The 25961-nt window shown below is 36.1% G+C and overlaps 1 long non-coding RNA gene across 2 annotated transcripts in view; it reads right to left on the bottom strand.

Annotated features, from left to right (window-relative positions):
* Positions 1-25961, bottom strand: part of LOC112987958 (uncharacterized) — a 40981-nt gene that overhangs the window by 9589 nt on the left and 5431 nt on the right. Inside the window, exons 2-7 of one of the 2 annotated variants that reach the window (XR_010392140.1) lie at positions 23673-23792; positions 19503-19693; positions 10186-10273; positions 9884-9941; positions 5544-5621; positions 3484-5179 (exon numbers count right to left, since the gene is read on the bottom strand). This is a non-coding gene — a long non-coding RNA (uncharacterized LOC112987958). Of the gene's footprint in view, positions 1-3483; positions 5180-5543; positions 5622-9883; positions 9942-10185; positions 10274-19502; positions 19694-23672; positions 23793-25961 lie in introns of those variants that run through there. The other variant, XR_003260426.2, reaches the window with a different exon arrangement.

Genomic DNA, 25961 nt, shown 5'->3' on the forward strand with positions numbered 1-25961 from the left:
ATAGGATGATAGGAAGTCTGCAGTAAGGAAGACTTGCCCTTGGTGAAGGAGGATTGGGTTAGGGATCATTTAGGCAAACAGGACATACACAGGTCCATGGGCCCATATGGGATATACTCATACATGCACAACCTTTCTAGGGAACTCATTCCAGTATTTGAGCACCCTCACACCAAAAAAAAAAAAACAAAAACAAAAAAAAAAAACAAAAAAACCTGTTTAATCACAATTTCCTTTGTTTTGAATGTTTTTATTGCTTCTTTTCCTACTGCTACAGGGTTAGAGGAAGATGCTTTCCAGAAATTGGCCCCATCCCCGCATATATTTAATCATGAAAATATAGCAACAAATAAGGGGAAGGAACTGTGGGTCTGTTTTTGTCTAAGATTAAACATTAACTTTTATTCTTGTCAAGGTTTAATTTTGACAAATCAGTATTTTTTAGGGAAAAAAACGCATTTACTTGGAAGATTAATGATAGAATTTAATCAACATTCAATATATCCCTCTTTGATTGACACTTGAAGAAGAGATTCTCTGAATGGCCAAGCACGGCTGATGAAAAGCTCCTAAAATTTTCACATTGCTTGTTTCTTTTTAACTGAGTTTTATGACACCAGTAACTGCACAGGGAGAATGAAACCGCCAGCAACTCATTCAGATTCAGACTGCTACCACAAATATTTTAGTGATGTATGCCGAGTTTTCAACATGGCTTTTTCACCAACATGCTGGCAATTCTTACCATATACCTCTTTCAATCAAAATGGATCCTGAACCATGATGCATTTATACTAATTTGTTGAAGAAAGTCTCTCCTTAATACTGTAAATAAGACTATCAAGGAAAGTGCCTGGCCCTACTGCTTGCTCTTTCTTGATTTGAACTTGAATGGGGAGTAGTAGGGCTTTTTTCTTGGCTTAATGAATATAATCAATCATGCTAGACAGGTATCTAACTATGCTGCTGATCTACTGCCTATAAGCAATATGTTTCAATTCTGATCTAATAATCTTTTCTTTTAAAAAAGATTGCTTCATTTTTTATTGCATTTGCAATTTTTCATTGTCAATCTATTACTGACCTGGTCAATGTATGAGTTACAACTTTACTATGAAGGACTGGAGTAGTTCTTCCCCTCTCCACTTATCTGTTACCCTTTGCATGCTGCCAGTGACCCTAGCTGTCTCTTTTCTCCCATCAGCTGTAATATTTATTCACAGAACACCTTTCCTTAGCAGGCTGGCAGAGTCATAATCCTCAGTTCTTTCTAACATCCTACTTGAGACCCTTCCCAAATATGCCAGTCTAAGCCACATCTATGATTTTATCATTTTTTCATTTGTATGATTTCTTTTTGCCAGAACTATCTTCTTCTTGCATTTTTAGTTTAGAATTATCTGACATAAACAAATACAGCTTGTTCCTTCAGGTATGACATGGCTTGCGTAAGGATTATTATTAAACTCAGTATGCTGGCTTCCCCTTTTACAGAAAGAAGGGCTTGAATATTGAAAGAGAAGAGTATAAAGCATTAGTTTTAATTGAAAAGCTACCTATTTTTTTTTCAAGAAGTAATGTTCAGACTCTTATCGAGATCTACTCTTGTAGATTGTTATTGCTTGAGAGTGGAAAAAAACAGTTGTGAGGGATGACTATACAAAGATGTGTTAGAATTTAAATAAAGAAAATGTTTTGAATTAGCAGAGTTTAAGTATCGTAGTGGTAACCATTTTCATTTAGAATGTTCATTGCGTCTCTTAGATCCAACAGGCACTAATTGCATTTAGGAGCTGACAAAATACTGAGTTCCTTTCTGACATCTCATGGCTCACCAGTCCAGTGGCCCACTGACAACAGGTTTGGTAGCACTGGTAAAAAGAGACCAATATCAATCAATTGATTTCTAATGCAATTTTACCATGCCATCTGAATAAGCTGGCACAAATCTGAAAACTGGCTTAGATTTCATAAAATACAGAACTCTGTTGGACTGCATAAATTAAAAGATCCACGTATAAAGAATATTAAGACAAAGAACAGGAAAGGAGGAAAAAAAGAATATTTTTCAACATCAACTACCAAACGTACTTATCTACAAATCTGTCTACTTCATGATATAAATAAATGGTCAATCTTTTTTTTTTCTTTTAAAGAATGAACTACATAAGGAAAGACTTTTACAGTAGCTTACTGAATAACAAAGGGATTTTTTTTTGTTTAACTAGTGTATGAAAAGAAGTTAAAATAAAGTGCCAATCATAGCTTTTAAGTGATTAACAAATAATCATGTAGTCATTACTTTCAAATGATTTAAGAACATGACCTACACAATGTTTTTGTTCTTGACTTAAGTCAGTTTCAGGAAAATAAATATTTAATTCATGTTATGTGGTAAAATTTTTAGGATATATTTTAGTTTATGCTAGTTTATAAGGAATTATGAAATTTGCAGTGTAAAAATTTGAATTTATAAAAGTATACTACAGGTTATTGTTGTTCTTCACTCCTTCCAAAACTCCAAGACTATTAAAAAAAATGTGCAGGTTCAATTAGTGTTGCTTATGAGCCAAGAAATATAATTTTGATGGCTAAGAGGTTTTGAAATATCAGTGACAAGTCACATGATTTAATCAATTTAGACGGAAAACTTGAAATTATGCACTCAATAATCTCTATTCAGTGCTTAAAAGATCCTGATCCAAAACTCTTCACAGTTTATGGAAGGATTTCCATGGGCTTTTGGATAGATCCTGGATGAACAGAAGGAAGACTGTATAAAGCAGAACTCTTACTTCACTGTCAGTATTACAGCATTAAATTCTACTCATACTATAAAGCTTTCACTGTTTTGGGGGGAATTCTGTAGAAATTATAAGCTCAAAACCTGTAATATGAAGGAGGGTGTTCCTTCATTTTGTCAAGCTGGGCATTTGCTGAATGTGTTTTGGGTTTTTTTTATGTTAAATATTTAGAATGAAACCATGTCATTTTGTCAAGCTGGGCATTTGCTGAATGTGTTTTGGTTTTTTTTTTTTATGTTAAATATTTAGAATGAAACCATGGGTTTCTGAAATTAATGGAAAATGTATATCAGCTATAATGGACCCAAGATTCCTTCTTTATTGCCACGATATTAAAACACTTCTGAATCTCTAACAGCAATCACAGTAGTTTGAATGTGTTGGCAATACTATTGAACAACCTTGTTTGCAGGTTTTAGATTCACCACACCGTTGTATTTCAGGTGTGCTTAGTCCCTTAACAGCAATCAAAGAAACAGGAGGTTATATGTTCAGTGTCACAGGTGGAGATTAGCAGAAGCCTCTGAGACATGCTACTTCCAGCAAGCAAATTCCTGTATTTCTGAGGGTGTACCTGCATCCTTGCTGCAGTAGTTCAATGTTAATAATACATACTCTTATATCCTACTGCATCAATAATACACATTTTTATCACTTAAGTACGAAGACAAATGAACAGTTAACTTGAGAAAATTTATTTCATCCCAAATCAATCTGAAAACTCTCATACATTATAATGACAAGTTTGATAATATAAATCAGATGCTACTTCAAGTATGATGGACTCTGAAGGCAGAAGACCTGTGAACTAACCAAGAAAGTCAAAAGCACCATTACTGTTCATCAGCCAAGCATGAAACCATTACGAATCCCCTTATTACATAGCAAAGAAGGTTAAAAATACATCTGATCAGCGCTATGCTTCTTAAATCTGATGAAACATATAGAAAAGAAGTAAATAGGCAATTATTACCATATTCTGTGATCTCTGTAGAAAAAAAAGTGCTCAGGAAATTCTGAATGAAATATAAATTATATGTTTCATTTAATCTCTTCCTTCTGCCTGTTTGTAAGAGTAATCTTCAAGGCTTGGGATAGCTGTAATTTATTTTATATAGAAAAAGATAGCTTTCTTTTAAAATGTCTTTGAAAATTCAGAGAGGAATGAGGCAGTCGATCAATTTTAACTGGGAGTATTTTAAATCATTTAATGGGAGTTAAAAGCACTTTTTTTTTTTTCCTGGTATGTATTTTCTCCTTTTCCGTAATTCTCCTCATTGTGACTAGGATCTCAATTTTTTGCTTATAAGCCTTCACAGGAATATCACCAAATAAAGTAAATGTTTCTGCAGTAGAAAACGGAGATACAGCCAAGCTTACATGTTTTACAGTATTTAAACAAAATAAAGTCAAGTTACTTACTCTATTTGTGAAAAAAATGAAAGCAGAGGGGTTTTTTTCAGTATTAAACAGCTTGAATTTGACACAGCAAATTTAACTATTTTTCCTCACTGAATGACACACAATTAATGCAAATAACTAAGTTAGATTAGCTCCTTGGAAAAATTACTATATTGCAAGATTCAATGCATTTAACACAAGTCAGACCTTGACATGGAAGTACCCAACAGCTACTTATTCGCAGCCTTCCACTATGCTCAGCTTCAACAAACATTCAGCTAATTTTCTGTTAGAAGAATATATAACAAACTGGTCTCCTATATATTATTATATAGAAACTGAACTGTCCCCGTTGTCATAGCTTAAGGAAAAACTAGTTAGACTGGAGAAGGAGAGTATGTTTTGTTTTTTTCAGAAAAAAAGGTATCTCTGTGGTCTGGGCTATATTTAGGGCCAGTATCACAAATAGAACAAGGGGAAGAAAGTCAACTGACTTAAAAACGACTGACCTTATTTGCACTTGGAATTAATTGGGATTGAAATAGTTTTGTATGCAGCCAAAATTGGAACATATTCAGATGACAAAGGAGGAAGGAAACAGCGGCATGAAATCTAGAGTATTTCCATTATGGGAGATAAAGTGATATTTGGCAAGGATCTCCAAGAAGATGGCATTAGGGAGATCTTGCTGAAGTCAGAGAAGACAGAAATGCAAAAACAGATCTCTGATTAGCTGTTATCATTGGGGTACATTCTCTAGTAATAAAGTCTTTGACTTTTCTGTGTTAATGTATCAAACATTCATATTTTTAAATATTTAGAAAACTTGTATAATTTAAAAGCTAGAATGAATCAACAGTACTAATGGTGATAATTACTTAATGTCAACTAACATAGCAAAACTAGAACTCTAAAGAGCTTAACAATCTCCAGTCTAGTTCAGGAACTTCTGAAGTAAATGGTACTGTCTGTACCTAAAAGAAAAGGACATTGAGTCATGGAAAAAGTAAAGCTGGGAGTTGTCTCAAGCAAAGTATAAGTATTTAAAAGTTTACTCTCTATTCTAAGCAGTTGTCTTAACTCTAAGGGGGAAATATAAGCACCTCCAGATAGTGATTTTGTCCTTGCTATCTTAGATATCTGACAAAGAAAGGAACTATCCTTGGAAGTACCTGTACCTTATCATTGACTAAGCAATTACCATAGATAAGATACCTAATATTAAATGAAATGAGTCCCATACCAGTTACTTTCTGTATTTAGGGAAGTCAGTGGAGCAGCTTAAAAGGAACAGGACACACTTATGTGGTTTAGCGGAGAATATATAGTGGACTATACCTTTCACAGCCAGTAATGTCCCTACATTGGAATCTTGATTACTTCACAGAATTAGATCATTCTTGATATGTCACAAACCTGAAATGATATACATGAAATGATATTAGTAAGTGATGATTAAATCTGTCTGCATTGAAGTCAGTGGCAAACCTCCCACTGGCATCAGATTAACAAGAATTGCTGGATATTCCCGTATGTCTGAAATAATTATAGGTATACCTAGTGGGGGTGTATGTGGATGTAGCTGGATATATAAAAAAAAATAAGAAAACCAACAAGTTTTAGACTCAAATGGAACCAAACTAAATCTCTTTACAAGCTCTGTAATGTTCAGTTAGGTGTTTGTTGTTACTATTATTCATTTTGCTTTCCTCTATATTTTTAATGTGCCCAAGAGAAGCAGAAGTGCTAAAATATGATAAGAAAAGCTATTTGCACTATTTTCAAACCAGCTGGTACCAGGAGAATAGCCTGTTCTCATAAGCTTTCCAGACCCAATTTTTGCAGACCTCAGGGATTTAGAGAGCTCAGATAGCTCATTGAAGTTCCTTGTGTGCATGTGAATTTAAACTAAGCTCTTGAACCTTTTAAAATTTTGTCCATTACTAACTCCTGCTTATTTTTCTGCATACTTTCTATATGTACAAACAAGCAAGTACTGCTCTGTCCTTTGTCTAAATGTAACAAAAATTTTGTTAAAAAATCAATGTCTATACCAATTAGAAGCTCAATAACGTAAGTGATAGATACTGAGAAAAGTTTTAATAGAGCAATGAATGTTGAATTTATAGACAGAGAAAAAAGAAAATTGCTTGTACATGCAAGTAAGCACAAATTAATTAGTGTAGCATGCTACATTGGCAAGGCACAAATCATGGTATCTTTCAAAAGAAGCAGAGTTTATAAATAAACCCTAGTCACAGCCTTTACCAACCTTTATTGTTCAGTAGGAGATATAAAATACACAGCTTATAAACCATTTTTAAAAAGCACTAAATAGATTGCTTGAAAGTTTGCAGAAGTTCATGGCAGGAAGCTCACTACCATGATGTCTTCTCAAACTTGTGAATTGCTGACCATGTGGCCAAAAATGGCTCTTGAAGGTAGAAGTACAATGATAGATTTTATAAAAAGATAATTGGAAGCCCAGTAAATACAGTCTGACTTAACTCAGTTCTCATTCCAACTATTTTGTTATGGGCAATGACATACATATAATGGTTGGGAATGCCCTGGATAAACCTCTTCTAGTCATGTCTGACTGACAGCTATGTTTAGTGGGGAAGCAATCAGAGAATTGTTCAGGACCCCAAATATTAGTATTTCACTGGGTTAAGTTACATTAAAAAATGAAGTTTTTCTTACGAAACTGACAGAAGACATCTTCTCTTTAGACTTTATGTCTCAAAGTCCAAAATTCTTGAGTTAAATGACAATTTTGGATCATATTCTATCTTGTAATGCAAACCTGAGAGCAGCCCTCACTTCATGAGATTGCTTCAAAAGATGGGCCCCAGTCTTAGAACCTTATATTTTTATATGCACATTCTATTAATTGTAAGTTATAATTTTAATATATTACTCTTCAATTCTCACATCTGCTCATCTTTAAGAGATACTTTTTGATTAACTTTCGTACACACAATAGACATTAATAACTAGGTGTTGATAGACTTGGTTGCTTGTTTTATTAAATGAGATGTCTAAGCTAATTAAAGAAATGTCAAAGAAACTTTTGCTTTCTCAGAATAAGTGACAAGCATGAAATCCTTCAAACAGAATACCTCTTTCATCTATAAATCTTTACTAAACACCTCCATCTCTTACTCCACAGGCTAGATAACAGATCTTGAAAACCTCTTTTGCTCAGTGATTTTAATTTATGCTCAGTTTGAAAATTATACCAAAATGTAAAATCTATTATTTTTTGAAGTGTCTAGTATATGTGGATAGGTCTTTAAATTTCTAAAAGTATATGAAACTTCTGAATGTGTTGATACCATTTTTCATCATGAATTGTAAGTAGTTACTATAAACTTCAGATGGGTTTGTTAGGAAAACAATCAACCCGTAGGATTCTCTTGTACCACAGAATATGCGTAAATCATTTTTCTGGAATTTTAGAGTGGAATTATGTGTTGACCTAGTAGGAGCAAAAAGCTTAAGAATTAATTCATATCCTTAACTTTAAGGACATTATTGAGATTCCTAAGTTGCCCTTGGCTTCCTAAATAGTCAGTGCAAATGGACTCTAGAAGATGATGAAACATAAATAAGACCTAAGTCTGTCTCTGAATGAACTTTATCTTCATTGACAGCTTATGGCTGGATACTCTTTTTGTTAATAATGGAACTATTTGTGGGGTCTTGGTGTAAACTGCATGGTTTTAGATATGAAGACGGATTCAAAATATATTTATTGATTACTAATATAAGCATCCATCTGAACAATATTTGAATTAACTGAAGAATTCATTAAGTGTCTGACTAGTCTCAGGCCACTTAGTAACCTCAGAAAAGTAAGAACCACTTTTCCAAAGGCAGTTAAAAAGAAACCATGCTTACTCAATGGCCACAAAACTTCAGAACTATTTTTCATTGAAAAGACTACTTTGAACTATCCAAAATTTTAAGATTTTCTGCATTTATGTGAAAGAATATTTTGGCTTTACTAATGCTTCTTAAAAAATGTATCCTTAAAATGTACTGAAGCATCACAGTGTGATTTATCAGACTAAAAGTAGAAGCCTAGTCCCACTTTAGATATTTGAGTTCTCATTTATGATTTGTCTTCTCTACCTTTCTGGTATTCCTTTTTAAGTGTCTTGGCTGCCTTCCTGACACAAAACACATGTGAAACCTGCACCTGCTAGGTAGCTGGACCCAAGGGTCCAGGCTTAGGAGCTCAACCTTGTGTCTCTCAGGTATGCACACTACACACAATCACAACAACCTATACCTCTTACATGTCACACAATTCAGTTACTCTTTCTGGATGGCTGGAATGCACTTGGTCACCTATATGCTCATAGCCATCATCTACATGCAAAGAATACATTTTGCCATCTGTATGTGCATCTATATGCCAATCTAAAGGGATATTGCTGCAAACTGTCTAACTGCTTGACCATCCCAGCACATAGACAGATTGTCACTAGCATCAGCCTGTCTCCAAGGTCTTGGGAAAGTTCATGGAAGCTCTGGGAGGGAACACAGTGCATTTTGTTCACTTCCCCATATACCTTCAAGGTCATTTTGTAAAAGGCAGTAGTGACAGACCGGATGTAGAAATAAGAGCGTGAAGAAATGCCTGGAGCTATGGAAGGTAAGTCTGACCATTCTGACTTTGGCTGCACTGTTTCTTGGTAGTGAAGTGCAGACATCCTACTGAGTGGACTACAGTTTGTCTCACTAGCTGAGGACCAAGATGACTATAATGCTTCCCAATGTGTATGTAAATGGAGAAATAAGGAGACCAGCCCAACTGTCCAGTCCTACGGTAATAGTGCCAGCTGAGATGCACTAGGATGCCTCCACTGTATTTCAGCTGATAGCAGAAGCACACAAGTCTCTCTTCATCCTGTGCCATCTCTGCTAGCCTTGTGATGATGTCTTGGACAGCTAAGGGCATCTCAGATGGTAAAAGATACCTTTATACAGATGACTGATCCAAGCTCAAAGTATATGCCTTGGGCCAAGAACGTACTGTGGAAGAAACAACCATCTTCCACGGAGATACCTGCTTTTAGTCAGTGTGCAGTGCCTTTAGAAATATTCATTATACACTGGTGAAAAACTGTATACACAGCCTCTCAGATATCTAAGCTACAGTACCAAAGCTAAGCTGCCCTACTGTTATTCAAATGCCACCTGTTGTCCAATAGAGGCACCTAAGTTATTTATACACTTTCATCTGAGCCAAGATTTGCTTTTCATATGGAGTTGTATTGGGCAGAACTGCAGGGTTTTGGCAGAAGAGCGCTGCAGGGCGCCACGTGCGGGAGGCAGCCCCGAGCCACCCAGTGCCGGTCACGGCCGGTTCCAGCTGGCTGCGTAACGGCTGGGAACAGCCACCGTGCCCCAAAACTGCCATGTGCCGGAGGGGCCTGCGGCACCCTGGCGGGGACTGTGGCCCGTGGAAAAACCCTCGCCAGGGCAGGGACATCCCCAAAGGGACTGCAGCCCGTGGGTAACCCATGCCAAAGCAGGGATGCCCCCACAGGGACTGCAGCCTGTGGACACCCACACCAGAACAGAGGAAACGAATAAGAAGCCAGAAGCAGTGGAGGAAAAGAGTAAGAAGCAAGGAGTGGCAGAAGAAAAAAACATTATGCTCTCACCACAACCTCCTGCGCCACCCGCTCTTCACCAAAGGAACTGGGACGGGCTGTGTTGAACCTGCAGCAAAAACAAAGGAAGTTGAAGCTAGGAAGGGGGAGGAGAGATGTTGGATTGAAATTGAGCCTGGGGAGGAAGTGTTTCCCTAAGTATTTGTTTAACTGTTTGTCTTGCTTTTTCTTGATACCCGAATCGTAATAAAAATTTTAGGTTAACGGTCAATAAATTAAATTAAGTGAAATTGCCCGAGTTGAGACTGCTTTGCCCACAACATGCAGAATAAACCATTTTGGTCTTTACTAACCTGGAAACAGTGCAAGGAAGCAGAATAGCTCCAAATGGTGAGGAAGAAGAGTCAGCACAAGGTACAGTCAGGACTGTCTCCATCCTCCCTGAATGTGACAGGTAAGGAAATAGGAAGAAACTGAATCCGCAGAAAGGATATCCATTTTATCCTGGCAACTGCCATCTAACTACCATCCTTCATCTCCTTACTGCTCTGAATGTCTCATCATTTGCTCATTGCCTGTGGATTCTTGTTATTTCTGCACCATGAGGCAGCCTGTCTCCCAAAACTGGCTGTCCCAGTCTGAGCCAGTTGCACTGTACACCAGCTCTCTCCATTCCTTCACCAGACTGAACATAACTGGTGGCATCTATTCTGTTATGTCAGATCTCAGAAAGGTGTAGGGCAGCCGAAGAGCTAATGTACTCCATAGCATTTTTTTCCATCCAGGGAACTGGGAAAAATAGGATTAGCTAAACTGGCTCTTGGATACAGTTAAATGGTTACATTTATTCCACTGATTCCCTGACAATGGACGGTGTCCTGCTAATTCATGAGGGAGTGATGGTAGAAGACTTGCCAAAGAGGCAGAGAGATGGGGCATGTGGATGACGACGATAAGATAATTATCCTGAAAGTAACTCCAAAAACGGTAAGAATCACTTCTCTAAAAGCATGTGTGGCACTGGCTCACACAGCACCAAACTGATATGGAGAGACCATTATTAAATTTAGCCTTTCATTCCTTGTTTCTCTGGACTATGAATTTTTAGTAATATTGGGAATAAAATTATTGATGCTCAGCATTTAATATACTTGATTCTCTTCCACAGAGGCAAACATTCAACGAACCTAAAAATGTTCCCTTTTCTCAAATGAACTTTGTGAGGATAAATTTATTAATATATATGAGATGCTCAGATTCTACAGAGATGGGAACCATAAAAATAATTTGTTGGAGGAACTGTGTTTGTTTTACTTCTCTTTGATAGCACAGTTGTAAAGATTATGGCTCTGATTCTGATCTTGCTTAGATGCTTGCAAATCAGGTCTATTTTCACAGCAATAAAGTTATTGGTGCAAATGAAGACCAGAATTAGATGTTACCAGATAAATACTTGGATATTATAAACTGTTGTGGATCAATTCCACACTTGAGACACAAATGTGATACAACAGTTTGTACAAAAGTAAAATCTGTCCTTATTAATCTTTTCTTTCTAAATCACAGCCAGTGAAAACTGCTCTTGACGCCCTTCCCTTTCCCATCCTCACCCTCAGTTTTACTGTCTGATGGCCTCTGTCATGTGGTGGGAAGCAGCTGTGCCACCACACCCTCCTCCTTTTATATCAACACTGTGGTTTCATACACCGTAGGTAACAGATTTCTTTTTCATTGTAAGATAATGAGATACATGACTAAGGTGATAAGTGTTGATCCAAAGTTATTTGAAGTCAGTGGGAGTATTGAATTGATTTCAGATTAATTTTTGCATCATACCATAATGTGACAAATCTAAGAGCTGACTCTGATTGCACACAGTTTGAAGAGCCAGTAACGTGTAGAATATTTTTTATCCTGAAGGGAGATAGTTTATTATGTATGTGATGACAGCAAGGACTGACAGTGGCTTTGATGGAATCTTGGAATTGGCATCAACTTAATATGAAAAGAAAATGATTGCTTTCTGTAATCTCCCCTTAGAATAGTACTTCTGTATTGATTACTTTTTTGTTGCTTAATAACAAACTCAGCACTTAGATGGGAAAAGTATATTCCATTGATTTTAGATTAGTATCACAACATTTTATCTTGAATTTTCTTATTCTGTAACATCATGGATAATCACTTGTAAAAATTATACTTTGCATTGGCTGTGGTCCTTATAGATAGACAATTACATTCTGTGGCACTATTTTTTCTCTGGTTAAGTCTAGTTGGCTGTAAAAAGCACTCTGGTGGTACTTCGGAAAACAGAAAATAACGTAAATCAGTGAACTAATACCAACCTGCCAATGGGAAAGAAAGCTAATATACTCAGAATGTTAGCAGTATTGCTGTCCAGTTACATTAAGTGCTTAATGTTGCAGTCTCTATCTGTCTGTGGTAAATATATTGGTATTTTTGTTTGGTTTGTATTGTGCTGTTTTAAGTCTTTGATAATACACCAATTAACATACTTCAGTATATAATATAGTGCAAAAAATAATAACTTTACATTTATTAAAATGGAATATCTTAAGCATAAGAAACTTTTTGAGTATTCAGAATACTAAGGAATCTAAAGTTCATTGAATTCACAATATTTTTTAACCGTTTTTTTCCTTTAAATGGCTGTCTGGCCATAATTGAAATATCTAGGGATCCTCCTTTTCTCTGTCTCATTCCTTAACTGCTTTCTCCACAACATACACACAGATTCATATCCCTCAGAATGTACTATAGCCCAAGATTGCACATACAACTAGAAACCAAGGAAACGAAACTTTTTTCAAGCAGAGGAGGAAACTGAACCCATATTTCTGTGTAAAGCAGAAGCAAAAAGAGTATGTTGTAATCACTAGACAACTTCATTAAAGTAAAGCTCATCTTTCAGCTATGTTTTGAGAGAGTGAGACTTTTCCAGATTTCTGAAAGAAAGGATGCAACTACTAATGGATCCAGATTTTATACCTTCTTTGAACGGAAATGGTTTATTAAAGCTTGGAGGTATCTCCAGAATGAGATTTTGGATCCCCACCTATATTCAGCCTTTTCATATTGGCTAGTGTCTTAAGACTTATTTCATATTTTACTTGCTGAGCATGCTGATTTGTTCTGGATCCAACTGTGTTATTTCATGCTTTCCGTTTAATCTTTAGGGAGCTTGGATGCCCAAGGCATGGTTCTGGATTACACATTGCATGTCCATTGTTAGATACTGTCTCATTGGACTTTTAGTTGCTCAAGACTTCCATGTGATTTAGTTTTCTGTCTTTACCTAGTTTTCTAAAGTACCCTGAACCTTCATGTAATTTTTTAATCATACAGTTCAAAATTACCAACACTAACAAATAAATTAACTATTTTATTGGTTGAATGTTGCCTCTTCTATCTCTTGTGAGTTTCTGGAATCAGTAGCTTAAGTAACAGTGTTCCAAGAAATATTTTATTTTGTATATATGGAATTTGGTGTGTAGTGCTATTTTAGAAGTGATGGCCTATAACTTATAACTCAGAAATCCATATATCTCCTTTAAGTCCTGGATCATACCTACCAGACTCATGTAGATATCTCAGATGTTCTAGAGAATCTTAAGTTGTATTAGATACACATATTTAGGCAATTCAATCAAGCTCTTCATGACTGGTCAACTGAATCACTTCACACTTCACCATATTAACTGGTGGTTTTGTTTTATTTTGTTTGTTTCTTTTTCAGCTGGACAAACATGCAGTGACATTTGAGGCACCTTTAAGTATCAGAGACACCTGCATAGATCTACATGAAACTTGCAGCCTTCTGTAGAAGTGGCTGGAAGCCAGGTGGAATGTAACACAGCATCTCAAATGAATTAGAGGCAAATGAATTAAGCTCCTAGATCTTGACTAAGTATAATGAGAGCTTAGATGCCTTCCTCACATATGGACATCTGGTACATAGATATCTGAATCTGAGTCTAAATCCCACATCAGTCACAAAACCTAAATGATTTAACTCATGCTGTTATGAGATTTTGTGCTTTCCAAAGCCTGAATTTTAGAGAATTATTCTAAAACAAACCAATCATTAAAAAGAGAGAACCAATGTAAGACAATTGCAAAGCTGGAACTAAAGAAAGGCTACAACTGATATATACCATGCCCAGGTATGAAATTAGCATCCATTCTTCCCACAGGGAGAATTTGACATCTGCTGAGGGGTCAAGAGTTTTGGAAGTCAGTATGCCCAGCAACAGACATTTCATAGGAAAAGTGAACTATTTTAATAGGAATAATCCATCAGTCCTACAAGCAGTGATATCCAAGCCAGCAGCCACCCCACCAGTTAACACAGGTGGTAGACACACAAAACCAAAATCGCTTGTCTATGGACCACACTGAAAGAATCATCTTTCATGGAATGAGATAGAGAAAGATGTAGTTTGGCAGTAACTATCAAGTCAAGAGAAGCAGGTAAAAAATGATTAAAAAGGAGATGAAATATATGACAGCATCATTAGACAGAAAGAATACCTGATGAAATGAAGAGATAAACACAGACCTCAAAAAAGTCTTTAGAAAGCAGGAAAGTAAAATAGCACAGGCTTAAAATTATACACATCTGAAAGGAGGAACATTTGTGTCAGGAAGGCTTGTATATAAGCTGTCAGTTCCTGCAAAGATTTTTCAATTATATTTTTGAAAGATAAATCATGAAAAAAGACACATTCAGGTATATTTAATAACACTATGCAAAGTCAACACTTCAGTACTTGCTAATCTTTACTTGTCCCTTCTGTCAGCGGGAAAACAAAAAGAAGGTGAAAATCACATTAGAAAATCCTCTCAGTCAAGAAATCTGGCTATTTTGGCAAGTGTCTCAGCTCAGAAATCTTAAACTTTATTGCTAAGTGTAGAGCTGAGACAAGTATGTTGCTCGAAAAACAACAAAAAACAAGACAGGATTTAATGATCTTTTGAATTTATAAAGGGCAAAAGCCTTTTCAAGCTCTTTTTAAGAACAAGCTAGAAAGAACCCATTTGGGAATAATAGAGACTTGTAAGCAATGTGTGGCTGTTACATGCCTATTTTTCACTGTTGCTTCCATTCACAAAGAAGTAAGCCTTCGGGCATCTGAATGCTTTGCAGTAATTATTCCCAAATGTTTGGTATTTATGAAAAATGCAATTTACTGTAGAGGATACTTCACTTAACTTCACTACAAAGGCATGTCACAACAGTACATTCTAACATTGCTATAATTATCAGCCCATCATTGATTCTGTTTTTTTTCATAGGCAAGTCTCTGTATAAGAACTTGCTCCAGGCTGAAATTTTGCATTAGGACTAAAATGGGAAAATTTCTCCACATCTAAGAAAGCCGATGTCATTTGGAAATCCAAGGATCAGATCAGTGTTGCCTTTTTGAATAGAAACACTAGATCCAATCCATGCTGTCTTTTAAATGCACCACTTTAATATGCCAACTCTTAAACAATGGCCAACAGCAATAGGCAAAGTGCTGGTGTAGCTGCTTCAGAAACATCACAGATAATGGGTTTCATCATTAACAATACAAGTCTAGACAGTGGGCAGCCTTTTCACGGAAAGAGGCCTGAAGCCTGCATAAGAATCATATGAGCTGCAGCTCCTGCTTCAAAGGGACTGAGGGAAGCGTATAGACCCATGGCTGCCTACAGTGAACGTGCCTGCCACAGTGCCATGCCTTCAGGTATTCTCACTCAGCTCCACTGAGGGGCTACATTGGGATAGGAAGGTATCATACTCCTCTGTGGGGAGACTGCAGTGTAAAACTATTCACAGATAAATGCCAAGTTCACAAATACTTTGATTGAGAGGTTAATTTCACAAATAAATCTTTGTCTAAAGACTCTCTTAAGGATACTGATAAACTGTTCCTGCTTCTAAACCATAAGGCTTCCTTACCCAAATGATAATAAAAAGAGCTGATAGAATTTGCTTCTTACATGATATTATTAACATTGGCCACTGATGACTTTGAGGATTTTTTTGGTAAGACTGGGGAAATCAAATATTGATTTTTTTAAGCTATCAAGCATAGCAGTTAATTCACATAGTAGTTTAGTTCAACAGCTAGAAGTACTTTAGTCCTGCGTGCCAGAATCTAAAACCTTAATGGTAGAGAGAAAACACTCTTGAGTAGGAACATTTTGTTAATTCCTAGGAAGTTGATGCTTGGAGCTGGAACCTAAGTCTACTGTTGGTCTTGTGTGGTTTACCCCTTTGAAGTTCGTGCCTTTGAACATTAAAGCTCAGATATAACTCATTCACATCTAACTGAGTTAACTGACATTCCTGAGCTAAAGAAATCATCTCTGGAAGCTTCCTCACTAGTAGGAGATAAACACCTTAAGAGTATTATTCAGATTTTAGATGAGGGCCTAAAGTTAGTAGGCTAATCTGGACCTAAGTTAATGGGACTCATGCTAAGAATACACATCCCACAAGAAAAAAAATTGCCATTAAGTGAGATAAAGTTGTGTTAATTGAAGATTAAATGCTCAGAAGGCACTGAAGGACCTAATCTTGACTACAGAAATCAGACACTGTAGGTAAAAAATAAGGTCTGGAAGAAAGAAGGTGATTCCACAAGTGATTCAAACTCCTGAATTATTCTTTGTAAGTATGCTACTGAAGTCAGGACAACTGAGGGTTTTTTTCTTTTGTCAGTCACTCGCTCACTAGCTGATAGTGACTGACTGGCTTAGGTTTAACACTAAGAAACCATCTGAAGGCCAGACTTTACCATGCTTCGATATGCAAATCTCAGCACCCACATTGGAACAGAGGCAATAAAAATTCAATAAAAGAAGGTTCAAGTGGTGTGAAGCCCTCCATGTCAGTTTAAATTAATCTTTATTTGTAGGGGATAAATTTGGTCAACAATTAGATGCCAGATTTTAGTCAGTGAAAGTTTTTTGTTTTCAATCCATTTAGAAAACAATAGTAAATACTTCACTCATAGATATATTTTGAGGCTAAACTTTTTATCAGTTTAAAAGCTCTTTTGTCCTTGGATGGAAAGAATTATATAAGTGAGATTTTTTACAGACTTTCATAACAAAGAGCTATAAAATGAATGTAGAGTTTTTACCTATCTTCTAGAATTGGCCTTCTTCCCCCAACTACTGTTTCAGATACAAAAGACTATTCAACAGTGTCAATAAGGTGAGTTAAGGACAGACTGTGAACTTAGTCTTCAGATGTAATTCTGGTGGTTTGCTTTCTTTAGACTTGATTCAAGCCCTTTGGGGGCTGTTTTCTAGGCAACCATGCACAGAATTATGGACAGCCAGTCACACTGGTTTTAATAAACATGGTCTCCTTTTACACACAGCATTTAAATCTCTTGTTTGCAATCATCTCTTAGAAGCTCAAGAGTAAAAGGCTTTTATGATTTTCCTCTCAAGCACTGACAAAAATTTTGCCAAGAGTGCACAACTTACACAGCTGTTTTCTCCTGTATTGGTGTAAGTAAGGTCTAATACTATGATTTAAATAGAGCTACACATATATAAAATCTGCTAGAGTATAATTAGCTCCAAAATATTTTTATTTTTTATTATTTTACAGAAGTTCCCTCACTTACTCAAGTACAATCTGCATAATTCTCACTAGTCACAGAAAGTTAATGTTCAACCATACTCTTTCAGTAAATAACTCCTGCCTGAAAACACATATGATGATGAGAATGTACAGTTTTTTCATTATATCTAACCCTTATCCAGTTTCCTGACTTTGACCTGGTGTTTATTTCAAAAAATATACTAATATTACACTACAGCAGATCAGTAAATTTTACAAAATCAGTAGAAATATACCCAATCACTGTAATCATTCATACAGTTCAGTATTACTTAACATGTAATTTAGTAGTGTACAGATTTAGAGCTGTTTTCTTTAAACATTCATAAAACAATTTCCATTGCTATGGAATTAATATGAGATAGCTAGTTACTCGCATGTTTTGTAGGTCTCTAAAGATTCCCAAATGTTTGATATGTAAATTGTGTGTTTAAATGAGCAATTGTTCTCAGACTTTTTGCTAAAATAATGCGGTATTTTTGACAGTGGTAGACTTAGATATGGGCAAGAAACATACTTCCACTCTTACAAGAATCTTCTCTTAATAATTTGGAAGTTTATAGCTGTCAGAACAGGACATTTCAACAGCCTGATATTTTTCCTTTCAAATAGGAGATGAGTTGAAATTGGCCCTCTTCTTTCCCCCTCTCTCCTTTTGTTCCTTCGCTCAAAAAACAGGTTTTGTTAATTTTATTTTCAAAAAAACTGAGATGTGTCAAAAATGTTTCAGGAACTATATGTATGAAGCATTGTTCTGTTTTTCTTGAAATTCATGCTTGACTGCTTTGAGATTCTCACAATGAATACAGTATGTGCCCTTATTAACAAACATATCACAAGATCTCTTCAGCTGAGGTTTATGAATGATAAATTGTCCTTTTGATAAAGATACCTTTTAAACACTTGATTAATTGACAATTTGTGTATTTCCCTCTGAATACTTAATTTTCTGAACAGGAGAATGATCTGACATTTTAGACTTCAGAGTCACAAGTGACTAAAAGATTCACAAAAGATGTGATTTGTGTCAATCTTATGAATTTAATTATAGGCAGGATCACCGTTCTGAAGTCATTGTTGCATTGTATATCAGTGCCAAAGAAAGTGGTCTCGCTGCTTAGTCCTAAATCAATGTTGAAAACAGATGCCTCACAGGATTAGATAAGAGTAACTCTCACCAGCTTGCATTAACTCCAAATATGAAAGACTTATCTGTCCTACAGGAATTTGTAAGTACATGTTTCCTCAGTAGGAGGTGAACATTTTTGTTCCTTCAAAAAGAAATGCTTGATACTACATTTTAAAGTGGTAGAACACAGGATCCATGGTAGTTGCGAAAGGTGATGTCAGCTGGTTCTAGACATCAGCCGTAAATATCCATGTCTGGGATAGCCATTGAGAATTGGGCATATCGAGGAGCAGTTCTGATCAGGATTATAAAGGAATAGATTATATCCAAAAGCTGTGGGGTTTTTTTGTTTGTTTTTTTTTTCTCCATTGAGCACGTAGAGAGTTTAGTTGACTAGCTCAGATATATGTATTACTAACATCTACAGATGGTCAGATAGATCTCAGATTTAATAACTGTTGCATCATCTGGGAATAGCTATCTATGTTTTATATAAATCATGCCAGAGTTGCGAAAAGATCCCAGCTGACCTAGGCAAGCCAGCTGAGATACTATACAGATTACTGGACCAAGTGTAGTGCAACAGGAGCACAATGGCATCTGGTTTTTGCACAGAAGTTTTATAGCTGCTTCCATGCTGTTCTGAGCACTTGCCAATGATCCCAAGCTGTCTCAGCTGTTTTTGCAGTGCGCACTTCAACATGTCTGGAGGGCTTATTGGTTTAGATGCTGTAAAACGGGAACACAATCTCAAACTCAAACTGGCTCCATACATTTTCCCAACATGGCATCTTTCTTGAAGCCAAATGGGCCATGTATGAGTCTGATTCTGAGCAAGTTTCTCTTGTTTTCTAAATTTGACATCCTCCAATTAGCATACATAATAGAGAGCTTACCTTATTGAGATTACATTAGTAGGATGAATAAACTCATGCTGAACTCAATGCTGTTGGGACTCTGCTGCTTCTGGCACCTATGCTGGCTCAGGTTTCTCTTCACTCCACTGCAGGCTATGCTGTACATAGACTCAGAGGGATTACAGAGGCTAGCAAGTCACAAAATGAGGTGTGAAATCATTCTTCAAAATCTAGGTGGAAAGCATATGAAATACCATATTTAATTCTCACTCAATTCTGATACTGCTATGTCATGTTTGCAGATTACATCTTGTTGTATAGAATGAATGGTTAGGTTACTGAAAATGGAGATATGTACCTGCTTTTTGTCAGCTTTTGACTAGCTTTTACACCAGATATGTTTTAAACTGATATGTCTATTTAACATGTATTTTTCCTTTCTTTTTACTTTACAGCTGATATACTTTGACTGATTAAGGGGAGATGGGTTTCTTCATCTATCTATCTTTCAGTCTGTTTTGGTTTCTCCCAATCCAAACAGAAGAGATGTTTTACTTACCACAAAAATTAACAAATATTCATAGAAGTGGTAGACCGCTAGTGGAAAAACCCTTCCTCTTAGTAAGTTATGCATTCAGAAATTTAGATTAACTCTATTCATAATTCATAAAGAAAATCCTAACATTTCTGTGCTCTTCTATTATGAGTAACAGGTTGAGATTTTTCTGATTTGGGTTTTTTTTTTACTTTTAATGTATTTGTAAATTGAAGAATATATGACTGGCTATCACCAAAAGATAGGCAAAATTCCAATTTATTCTTTAAGATCTTAATATGCTACCAAAATTGAAACAAATATGAACAAAGATGTCGGCTCCTCCTAAAGAGGGAAAAGAAATAGATGAAAGGATTGATTTTCAGATTGCATAATTAAGATCTTAGAAGAAGGAAAAAAGCAAGCAAGGCTAAAGATGATTTACCAGCCTAAACTCAAAACTCGCTTATCCAACTTCTAACATAATAGCTGATTATATTGAAAAAATATATTAAATTATTCTGTAAGAATAATTGGTTGCACTAAAAATAAAGTATTTTGCAAGGAGGGTAAGCAAACAGGAAAGGAGAGTAAGCTAACAAGAAAGGAGAGTAAGCAAACAGGATTGGGGTTTTGAAAGAATACTAAGAAATGGAAAAACAATCTTTAAAATCTCCTAAGAATAGCATCTTTTAGGAATGTTGGTACTTCTGTGACTGAATTCTTTGAGCTAAAAGAGCAAGTTGAAATTAAAATGTCATTAACAGTTCTCTTACGACTTTTTTAGTAGTTCACATAGTTAGTCACTACATCTTAGTGTCTATTGAGTAAGGATGCAAGAGTTTTGGAGATATGGCATAAACAGGATTTGGGGGGATAAGGTGGAATCTCTTGAATTTTTTGCTTTTAGGATCAACATAACCCCCTGTGATGATGGTACTGTATAAAGTTTTGTAAGACTTGACAGAAGATAGTGGCTCTGTAGAACTTGTTAAGGACATTGAGAAAGCTGCCAAATCCACCGGACATTCCTCTAACCATCCCATAACAAATTTCACACAGTCCCACAGGACCCCCTCAAGTATCCCATAATACTCATGTAACTCTTGTTTCCCCTTTCTTACCAGTTACAAAGCCCAGATTTGCCCTCTTCAAGGCTATGCCTGAGCAGTTTCTTTAATGGCCCACAGTCAGTGGATGAAAAGTTCTGGTCTTTGTTCTTGTCTCTGCTATCATCTATTCATTCATGTTTGTGTATCTGTGTGTTTAATTTATTACTTTCCTTGTTTCTTGTTATTTCTTTTACACTAAATAATCCTAAACCAGATAACTTAAGGAATCAGATACTCTCACACTGCACATACGCTTACAGAACTAACATTTCCAAAATACTTCTTCTGCAGTGTGCAAGTGCATCAGTCCTCTATGCATGGGTATAACATAGCAGCAATATATTTCTTGCTTGTACTCCCCTGATTTAGGATATTCCCAAATTCTGAGGTAGCGTTACCACATTTATCAGACACATGCCAACAATGACAGTCACTCATTATCCCCTAAATATATATCCTCCTTCAGAAGAAGTAAATCCTCAGGTTATTACCCTCCATGTTCCTAAAAGATCTATAAGGCTGTATCTACCTCGGAAGAAAAAGAACGTAAAGGTATGACTGAAGAGAGTGCCCAGGTACATAACAGTTGATTAGAGATTCTGATTGCAAAAACAGCTTGAACAAACAGCAGGTTCCAGACTTAGCCTGACATGACAGACTTTTTCATAATCCCACTGAGAAAATCCTGTTTTGAATGACAGTGTGTAGTGTGTGTTTATATACGTATATAAAATTATGCCTTCTCCAGCTGGCATTGTATCATCCAAAAACTACGGTATTGTGCAGGATCTCCAGGACACTTTCTTCCAAAAATCTGCTATTGACAACAAGCAAATCAGTCCAGCTCTTTGCACCTTTTCCCACCCTTTGTTTGACTGAGAATATAGCTTATTTCAAAGAGATCTTGCCTTCTATTACATTTTTACAAAGTCTGCACAGAAGGACCTCAGTCTTGGCTAGGACTTCTAAGTGTGTAGTACAAATAATAACACTAGTAATACTAATTAACTATTAGCTCTTTAGAAAAAAAAATTGTCACCTAGAAATTCTGGCACTTCAATACAGTGCCAATCAGGTTTAGAAAGTCTGTAGTATAATTACCCTCATTCTGCAGAACACAGCAGTATGTCGGCCCTATAGACCAGAAGTGAATATTGTACGTTAATATGTCCTGTACTCTCAAGTCCTTCCCTTATAGATCTTTTAAGCCCAGACCTGTACTCAGAGTACAGTATCCCTTGGTTACTGCAACGAAAAAATTCTCCTCTGTCTGTGATGGGACCTTTTACTCCATTTGACAACACCTTTTTAGCTGGTGTACACAGATTGAGCTAGGAAAGGGACTACTAATATGTACACCCAATCCTAAATTACAGAGTATTGTCAAAACTGTCACGTTCCCAAAGTACTCTGTTCTGAAGCCTGAGATGTGATGTAGAGATACCTGAAGGTTTCAATAAGTTCATTCAGGTACTGGAATCATTCTACCTGTGGTATTGTGAAGCATTTTGATAGGTAAAATTAAGCTGTATGCTACTGCTAATACCCACACTATTTGAGTTAATGTAGACATCTTACTCTATACTGCAAGCTAGACAAACATAGAACTTTTCACCTTGAATTCCAGCTTCCTCCTTCATAATGGAAACAGGAAAAAGAATTTGCTCCCTATTTCAAGTCAAAACTGAATCAAAGCTTTCTTGATATTTCAAAAATGTTTTACGTAGCCCATTTTCCAACATCTTTTTCTCTCTTTTCATGCATCTCTGAAGCTTTGGGCTATGCTGGATAAGAACTGGAAGTTCTGAAATATTTTTGATATATCTGTTCACACAAGATTTCCAGCAGAATGTTACATACCAGAGAGGGGGATTGATAGTTAACAAATGAACCCAAATACAGAATCCTTTGAAGTTTCTCCATCCTTACTTGTGGTGCTTTAGTGAGTCTATTATTTCTAGTACTATATCTTCTCTTTTTAAATTCTCTATTTATTTTTCCTTTGGGACATTTAATGTAAGCTTTTGTACTTGCTCTTCTGACTCATCTAGAGTCTTCTAGTTCTGAGTACTGAAAAGTATTATTATATTCAAACAGATTTGGTAACTGAAAGCAGTGTCCTTTCAAACACTGTAATTATATAGGCTGTCAATGTTCTTTTTCAGACTCTTCCTCCACATTATAATTATACATAGTTTTGCATGCTGCATATTAGTTGAAATTTTATTCTTGGGTTTACTTACATATTTTCACAATTGCTTGTTATCACTCAAAATAGCTGAATAAAAATGTTAATAGAGGTAAGATTAGATAGGTCAAAAATTCACAAGCCCTCTGCAGCTCTCTCTCTCTCTCTCTTTTTTAAATCTGCAGTAGTACAATCTAGCAGAAATTGAATAAAATTCAAATGAGAAAAGTTTTCCCACTCCATGCAGAAATAAAGAAGTTTCTAAGGTTCTTCTTTTCTGCACTGGAAAAAAAGCATAAAGTTTAATAGTAATTCACAATGAGACAGCCCCCGAAGCAGTATATCCTGTAACTCAGATTTAGGGACTTGCTTACCATGTGGGTACCCTGGTCCACATCTGTCTTGTTCTAAGTTAGAGAACTGATTCTGAAGTTTTCTTCTCCCCCATGAATGTCATGACCTCTATCACACAGTTATTCTTGCACTCTTTGTTCCTATAAATATTTAATAGATTACACAATATGAAACAGTTCCAGCAGGAATGATAAATTCACACTACAGTAGCATGCAACTGAAAGCTTTTGTATATGATGCAGAAGAAAGATTTTGAACCCATATTTCCTGTATTTCTCTGACACTTTCACTACTTAGTTATTAAGGGGAGGGATGTGCTGCATCTAGCTGCTAAGATGTCTACATTGATGAAGGCTTCTTTGAAGTTTGCACATTCCTGCCCAGAATGCATACTTTCAGCATACAGTATTTCATCAGAAAAGTCCCAATCAGCTCTCATGTTTAGTGAGCATTACCTGTCCGCCACTTGTTCTTGACTTATCTGATATGATTGCCAGGAACAGAATTTAGCAGCCAATATGAGTACATAGGGTCACTGTAAGCACTGTAAGAACATATGGTGAATCTGTTTCTTTACTTTTGCATGGTCCAGATTTATAAGATGTAGTATAAATGTAGGAAATGGTGAATAAAACCAAGGACACTACCAACTGACCCTTAAACCCATCCTGAGGAACAACCAGTCCTCTGTTACAGTCCAGATGCTTTTCTTATTTGCAAGGCCAGCTCCTTGGAATACAATCTTGCATGGTGCCTTCTGTTCATATTATATGTTTAAAAACTTCTCACACAAGGAACAACCATATGCCTCTAGCCTGAATGACTTTTTTGACAACCAAAAAAGAATACAAACACTCTGCAAGGGTGTATTATGTCTTGCTTCTCCTTCAGTTCTACAACTTAAAAGAATGGTACTGAATAAAAGTATTGTTACTGTAAGGAGCTGCATAAGCTACTTCTCTGTGTCTTACAATGCAAATATGGGTTAAACCCCTCTCAAACTTGCCCTTTTATTGTGAAATACTTGTTTATCTGGCTTACTTCTATGATATGAAACCTCCTTTTTTAGATCATATAAGTAATTGCAGTTAACTTCACAGAATGAGTATGCCTACCATGGACTTGTTTGAGTACATTCATGTTGAGGAGTCCTAAACTTATCACCATCATAAACCTTTGCCTAGATAATTTGCTTATAGCATCATCTAACTTGAAGTGACCATGATGGATTGGCCAATACTTTAATACATGCAAGGAGATAAATGTAGTACTTTGATGTAGTAACTGAATATTTAGCAGACAGAAGATTCATAATGAAAGGGCAAACATAATTACTCACTTAGTATCATTTTCTTTTTTTCTTTAATAGTAGTTACATGCATTTCCTTAGGGTTTTGTTTTGTTTTACAGTAGCAGCTACACATAAAGAGTCATCACCATTGTGGCATCCTGGAGTTTGTAATAGATATTTGAACTAAACATGTTCCCTGCAATATGCTGCAAACTAATCAGGACATTTTATTCTATTAGGCATGAAAAAAAAAAGGTGATATCTACAGGTTCTGCAGCAGGATTACTTATTTTTTCAATCTATTCTCCTACACAAATTAAAAAATTCTGACAGTCCTAGCAATCCACAAAGCAGAGTTATAAAAGCTGAATACAAGGATTGTGTTCTTTTCACAGCCAGTTGTCATGGTGTCAATAAATATTATGGAATCAAATTTTAAACTCAAGGCATTTAAGGCACAATGTAAGCAAGATAAAATATTTGGTGCCACTAGACTTTGAACTTCATCTTCTAGAGCATATTTTGTGCCTTCTGTCACTAAACCTATTTGATTTACCTTTATGCATATCTAGTTGTTTAAGTAGATGTCTGCATTAAAAATGTGTTCACTAAGAAATGAATGTGCCTGTTCCATTGGCTACTCCATACTGCATAATAATAGTTGCATGGAGGTCTTCGAGGACTGCAGACATAATGAAAAAACACAAACCGTTCCTTCAGATGTAGAGCTTTTTCCCAAACCAGGGGGTCTAGTATTCTTCTGATGCATTTGTGGCTCAGATTTACAGTTATTCAGATCACACCCAGAAAGTAGGTACCTTAAGGCAGCTATAAAACATCTGCCCTGGTAATTGAGATTCAAAGTTAAATGATGGCTACAGCTACATTAGTACCAAAAAAGTGTCCATGCTGTGTACATTGTTATGGATCTACCCTAGAACAATAAATGCTACTTATACTCCATGTTTTAGTGATAATACCGCCCAGAAACACAATACCTTGAGCAAAGGCTATTTCA

The sequence above is a fragment of the Dromaius novaehollandiae genome, chromosome 1, assembly GCF_036370855.1.
Source record: "Dromaius novaehollandiae isolate bDroNov1 chromosome 1, bDroNov1.hap1, whole genome shotgun sequence".
Taxonomy (NCBI): domain Eukaryota; kingdom Metazoa; phylum Chordata; class Aves; order Casuariiformes; family Dromaiidae; genus Dromaius; species Dromaius novaehollandiae.